Below are 6,807 nucleotides of genomic sequence, written 5' to 3' on the forward strand. Positions count from 1 at the left end.
ATGGCAGGTATTGGGATAGGCCCTTTTTGCTTTACTAGTGATGGTGGTGGTGGAAAGGGGTGGTGATTGAAACATAAAGTAACAATTCTAACTGCTCCTATGCAACAGGCACTGAACTAGGCACTTAACATATCTTCATTCATTTATTATTCACAATAGAACTTTGAAGTAGGCACTACTGTTATCTTGGTTTTACAGGTGAGTAACCAAAGAAGAAAAAAATATACTTACCCATGGTGACACAATTAGCAAGAATGGGGATCTGCATTCAAACCCAGGTGGTCTGGGTCCACGGGCCTTGCTCTTAACCATTACACAAGCTGTATCTCTGTTGTAGGCCAATAGTATGGTAACCAAAGCATGTGTGTGCATTAGGACAGAAATCTCTGCAAAGGAGGGATGATGTGTGTGCTGCATGTCTACACAGTGGGAAATGCTTCTCTATATTGTAGGTTTTGTACTCTGGAGTGATTCTATGTGTGATGAAACAAACTTATGTGTTTATAGGCATGCTTGGGAGCTTGAAGGCATGTCTAAGTGTTGTGTGTATGATCTGTGTACGGAATGGGGTAATTCTGTCTCAAAGGGCTTGTCTGTACACTTAGGGTGAGTCCCGATATTCAGCAGCATCCATATGAGTGGGGAGGCAAGTATGTACATTGATGGGAGAACTGTGGAGCATGGTGGGGCACATCTTGTTTGTGTAGGCCTTAGTGTGAGCAGTGAAACCAGTCTGGGTGCTCTGTGGTAAATCTGGGTCACCTGGCAAATGGTTTCATGTGTTTGGGGGCATATGTTCTGTGTATCTACTATAAGAAATATGGCTTTGTGACATGAAGCTGTACAGCAGATATGTGCTGTGACATAATTCTAAGTGTTGAGGGGGTGAGGTTTCTTGCTGAGGGAGGTGCCTGCATGTCGTAGGCTTTTACATCTACGGTGTGGGCTGAGTGAGGGTACCGTGGGTCACACATGTGATGGCGTCCTGAATGCTTTAGAGAAAGGTGAGGTGCTGAGGCACGAATGTCTGCTGTGGTACAAGTCTGTCCACTGTAGTGCCAGTTTGCATGCTGTGATGTATCTGAGGAACTGGGCTGCATTTTGGTGGCACAGAGCTACAATGTGTGTCTTGTGGTAACTGTGGCTGTGGAGGGAGGCCCAGATGTTGTAGGGCAGATGTGTGCCTATAAGGCAAGTGTGTGCACTGTGTGGTTGGCATGTCTGTTGGGAAATGAATGGTGCACTGGAGGACAAGTTTTTGTGCTGTGGTGCAATGCTGTGCATCCAGGCGTGACATACATGCCGCAGGGTGTACTGTGGCATCTGCGCATGGCGGGAAAAGCCTGCCTGAGTGCTGTGGGTAGTGTCTCTGTAACATGGGTTGAGTCTGTGTTTCATGGGGTAAGCATTCATAACCAAGGGAGAGTCTGCTTAGTATGGGATGATTCTGTGTCCTCTTGGGGGTAGTGTGTGTTCTGTGGTACTTGTTTGTGTGTCATGCAGTGAGTCTTGTGTCTCATGGGAGTCTTTAGTGGCATGGGGTGGCTTTTTGAGCTGTGTCATGAGATTGTGTTTGGAGGGAAAGTCTACATTCTGTGGAGATTGTGTGGTCTAGAGTGATTCTGTGTGCTGTGGGCAGCATCCTCTTCTGTGGTGAGCTTCCAAGAGGTGAGGAGAGTCTATATGCTGTGTGGCCTTGAGAGGGTAGATATGACGTGAGGGGAGTCTGAGTGCTATAAGACATCTATGAGCTTAGGTTCAGTCAATGGGGCATGCATAGGAGCATGATGTACCATGAGGAGAGTCTGTGTGCTGCAGGGAGAATCTGTGTTCTATGAGTTGAGTCTGTGTGTCCTGGGCAGGGTCTATGTGATGTGGAGCCAGTCTCTGGTGTTGGGATTGTCTGTGTGTCATGGGTAGAGTCTTAATGGTGTCAGAAGTCTGTTATGTGGGCAGGTCAGCACCTCTTAGCCAGGTCTCTGTGTTGAGAGCATGTGTGAGACTCTGGGAGAGTCTAGTGAACTGGACAGTGTCCCTGTGCTATAGGGCAAGTCTTCCTCCACTGGTTCTTATGGAGGCACCTGGGGACATGACTGGAGGCTAGGGAGGAGTCCACATGCTGCAGGAGAAATGCATGCTCTCTGGACAGCTGTAGGCATTAGAGGGATAGTTGGACACGCAGGCACAAGTCTGTTCCAGGCAAGTCTCCCTTAATATCTACAAATAACAACAGACAGCACTTTTTTAATGGTTACTATATACCAGATACTGTTCTAAAAGTCCCCATTTTACATATGAGAAAACTGAGGCAAGGAGATTAAGTAACTGTCCCATGGCCATACAATCAACAAATGGTTGTATTTTGAAATATGGCAGTCTGTTTCCTGTACCCACACTATATGGATCCCCTTGGGGCCCTAGGGGCAACGGGCCATTAGAGAGATTTTGTAGGCACTGGTGAAAATACTGAATGCAGCTAATTTAGAAGGAAGTAAAAAGAAGAGGCTCAAAGCATTCTGAGGACTGTTTTTTAACGCAATGTTGTGTGCGCAATAACTATGGCACTTCACACAGAAAAACTGACGTCATGTCTGCGGAATAACTCCTTCAGCAGTCGCTGCCCCCAAGACCCCTCCCCTCACCCCACAGCCGCATTCTGCTACTGCAGAGGAGTGGATGCGCATGCCCTGGTGAGCTCCCGTTGCCAGGGAAACCAGCCTCCAGTCATAAACAAATCACAGCCTAATGTGGCAAGTCGGGAAATGACTGAGACTGTCTATGAGGCAAAGTTCCTTGCAATAAAGGTGGGCAAGGCAGCCTCCCACTCACCCCATTTTTCCTTCCAGTCAGTAAAGACTAGAGGCCAGGGCCAGAAGTCAACAGAAAAAGAAGGCTATGTTGCAGGCAGGGGGTGCAGCACGGGGTAGCAGTTAATTTTTTTTAACTGTCAAATATTTCTACATCAATATTTAACCCACCTTCTACTAAAAGGCTCCATGTTTTATGTCTTGAGCCTTCCATCTGCAGTGAAAAGAAGTGGATTATTGGTGTGTCTCCCTATCTTGAAGAGATGATAACAGTGGTAGCTTGGATTAGAACTCACCCTCCATCCTTTGAATACTAGAGCATACTACTGCCAGCAACAAGCTGACAAACATTGTTATTTCTGCTCTTCATACATTTCTTACTTTTTCCTCTGATACCATTCTAGAAAATTCCAGGCACTGACTCCAGACATCTTTAACTCTTCGAGTACCTGAGAAGTAGAAAAAGAGGTTGAAAGGAGGAAACTTAGGACTAACACTACCAGGATCCCCCACACATGGAGTTATTTCTTTTTAAACACACAATTGGGTTGTTAGTTGTGTCCAAGGGACTAGCACATCTAGAGCAGTGGTTTTATATAACTGGATTCCTCAATTTTTAATGTAAAAAAAAACATGTGACAAAGATAAAATTTTAAAATATTTAAAATGAAAAAGAAATCCTGTTTGAAAACCACTGTCCACAACTGCAAGTGCCTAGGGGTCTTGAAAGGCAGAGCACAAACGTGTTGCTTTAGTATGCTGCCAGGCGCTATGGGAAGGTACGAATACACTGTGGATGGTAACCATCTTGGGTTGAGAGAAAATGGCCGACCTGTGGAAAGCTACACCCTATCTAATGGGAGAACAGCTGTTGCTATATCAAATCAGTGGAAGAAGGTTGGATTATTCAATAAATAATGCTGAGACAACTGGCGACCTATTTGGAAAAGAAACAAAATTAGACCCTACTTTATACCATTTATCAAAATGAATTACAGATGGATTAAAGACTTGATTGTAAAACATGAAGAAATTGAGTTACTAGGGGAAAAGTACAGGTAGATACGTATACAGGTGAATGCTTCACAGGAAACAACTCACCAAATCAACAATTGACAGATGTAGAAATCTAAAACCATAAAAGCTGCAAAATGCCAAAAACAACCACAATAAATGATAGAAATCAATGAACAAACAATGACTGGAAAATAATGTTTTTGCCACATGATATAAAAATTAGGCAATATGTCTTGGGTCAGGAGAAGAAACCTTAAACTGGTTCATACCATTTGATCCAGGAATTCCACATCTGAATTTATCCTAGGGGAAAAAAACAGAAAAGCACACAGAGATTTATATGAAAAAAATGTTCCTTAAATTATTTGCAACAGCAAAATAATGCACACATATACATTCAACATTGGATATTTAGTGAGACTCCTTTATGATCCAAATTAGGCATCCAAACGACGTCACACTCTTGAGGGATATTTTAAAATATGGGGAATTGCTCCCAAGATATATTTAATGAATAAACCAGAATAAAACCTGCATGTACACACAGTCTTCATCTTATATAAAATATACATTTCTATGTATATATTTAGAGAAAACTGACAGTAATTAGGTTAATAGAAATTACCTTTGGGCTATAGGATTTGGGGTACTTCTTATAGTCTTTATATTTTTCCAAATTTTCTACAAAAATATTTTTATAATAAAAGGCAAAACAGCATTTTAACAAGCATATAAAATCTCTGGAAGTGCAGAGAAAAAAGTCTAGGAACAAAGACAATATAGCAAAGATTAAGCACCAATGTCAACCAATGGAAGATTACACAACATGAACTCACTATGCGCCACAGCAAGATGACAGCATCATTTGTGTGTTAGTATGTATAGAATTTCTTATACAAGATGGAGTCCTGGAAATTTTTCTTCACTACACCAGAGAACAGTCACATGTCCCTAGATGCGTCAGTCACTCTCTTTGCCGCAGTGCTCTGCTGATGCCCCCCTCCCTGCCTTCAATACACTCTCTCCCTTTCCCCTGCAAAACATGCTACCAGCAGACATGTTCAACTTGCGAAAGAACCTGTTTTGTAGACTTTCTAATAAGCTTTTCCATTTTTATTTTTCCTCTGATTGCTCCTCTTTCATCTAACTTCAATCCAATCCAATCTATTTTTTTCTCCTTTCCTCCTGTTGAAGTGTCAAAACAATCCAAATTCCAAAGAAAATTTTAAAAACATCACTTCACTACATTTTTTTTTCTGGCAGAAACCAGTCTACAAAAACATAAACAAACATAAAAGCTGTGTTGTTAGGAATCTCTGCTACCCTACTCACATCCATTTTTAGAAAAAAAGAACCACTGAGAACATTCTGTCTTTACCATCTAAATTGACATCTAATATACAAATGATTTTTTCCAATGAAGGCACACTCAAAATATTTGTCATTTTTTTCAGAGTTTTTCATCCTAAAGTTGAATTCTAATCTTTGCAGTTCAACACATGCTCATCTCTCACATGAAGCAATCAATCTTAATGTTATTACAGGCTTCCCTCTCCCTCATTCTCTCTCCCATACAAACAGCTCGTCACACAATTTTCTTAATTAAAAAAAGAAAAAAGACATATCATTGCATCCTTTCCTCCAGTGCAAAATATTTTTCTCATGCTCTCTACACACTGAAAAAATAAAGCAGATCTGACAACATCTTGATATGTAACACATTTCATCATGTTTAAGCCAAACATAGAGCTGAGATACATTTCTGAAGGCAATTTCCCATTTTAGTGATATCTTCATAAATCTTATTGGGGAAGTATCTTACCAGAATCATGAGGGGAAGGCTCTTTATTTCCTTCTAGCAACTCATTCACCATTCAAGAAATAAGGTTTAAACTGGAAAAGCGACTATGGAATATTTGTGATGTAATCCAGCTTCTTAGTGCCACTGACTTGAGAAATTCCTATACAGCTCTGTATTTTTCTACTGCATCAAAACACGTCAGTAGCTTTGAAAAGCAGAGCCTTGGTAACTATTTTAAGAACGCTTTCTCAGCTACTTACCAGTTGCGTGCTCTCTGTCTCTCCACCAGCTCTGAGGCTGTCGCACTGAAGGGGTGGGGGAAAGCAGCAACGCAACAGCCACTTGAAAATAAGCTGTGCTCTGAAAAAGGGATTAGCCCAATGCAAAGAAATGAAATGCCTTAAGATTCTCCTCAAAAATCCCCCCCAAACGTAACATCATGCTAAACATTATATGCTAAAATGTGTGTGTTCACTGAAGAACAGAGTTTAATGGTTAAACCTCTGATATGAAACATACTTAAATTGTCTTGATTTCCAGTGGAACCCCTACAAGACCATGGGCTTTTGTCTCTTCCGTCTCCTAGCAACATTCTCATTAATATTTTTTTTCTGCAGTAGTCCTACTAGGCATCAGAGAACACTGACAAGGTCTGATCTCTGATGACAAGCGTTATCATTTTCATATTCAATATATGTTTTCCCCAGGTAAGTAATAAGGAAAGTCAGGAATGCAATAACAAGCTATCCAGAGGAAAGAGTATGATTCAAATGACATTCCACAACAAAAAGCAGAGATTGTTTTTGACCCCTCTCTTGATGCAATGCACAGTGGACCTGTGCTGTAATGCAAATATGTGAATGTGTTTAATGCCATTGAACTTGAAAGCCATTAAAATGATAAATTTTATGGTATGCATATTTTGCTAAAATAAAAAAGAGCCATTCATTGACCCCACAGGTCTGTGAATCTCACCACATTGAAAACACTGCTGAGAGCAGGGATTATAAGTGAATCAAACACAGTCTACTCCCCCTTCTAAAAGGTCATAATCTAATAATATGCACATGTTGCAAAGTAGAAGTATTTTGTGTGATTTATCTTTTTCCTTTATCAACTTTAAGTAACATTTGCAAGTAAGACTATTACATGATTTGCCTCAAGTAATGAACCAATAAGTGG

General features: G+C 41.0%; 1 protein-coding gene across 2 annotated transcripts in view; it reads right to left on the minus strand.

Moving 5' to 3' along the window:
• LOC101977920 (melanoma-associated antigen 10) overlaps window positions 1-5,961 on the minus strand; it is a 175,814-nt gene extending 169,853 nt beyond the window's left edge. The window contains exons 1-5 of one of the 2 annotated variants that reach the window (XM_078034180.1): window positions 5,886-5,961; window positions 4,094-4,127; window positions 3,104-3,256; window positions 2,979-3,021; window positions 232-2,217 (exon numbers count right to left, since the gene is read on the minus strand). The gene's annotated coding sequence lies outside the window, so the exon portion shown is untranslated. The remainder of the gene's footprint in view (window positions 1-231; window positions 2,218-2,978; window positions 3,022-3,103; window positions 3,257-4,093; window positions 4,128-5,885) is intronic. The other variant, XM_040286335.2, reaches the window with a different exon arrangement.
• Window positions 5,962-6,807: the final 846 nt, after the last annotated feature.

This window comes from Ictidomys tridecemlineatus, chromosome X (assembly GCF_052094955.1).
Source record: "Ictidomys tridecemlineatus isolate mIctTri1 chromosome X, mIctTri1.hap1, whole genome shotgun sequence".
NCBI classification, from domain to species: Eukaryota; Metazoa; Chordata; class Mammalia; order Rodentia; family Sciuridae; genus Ictidomys; species Ictidomys tridecemlineatus.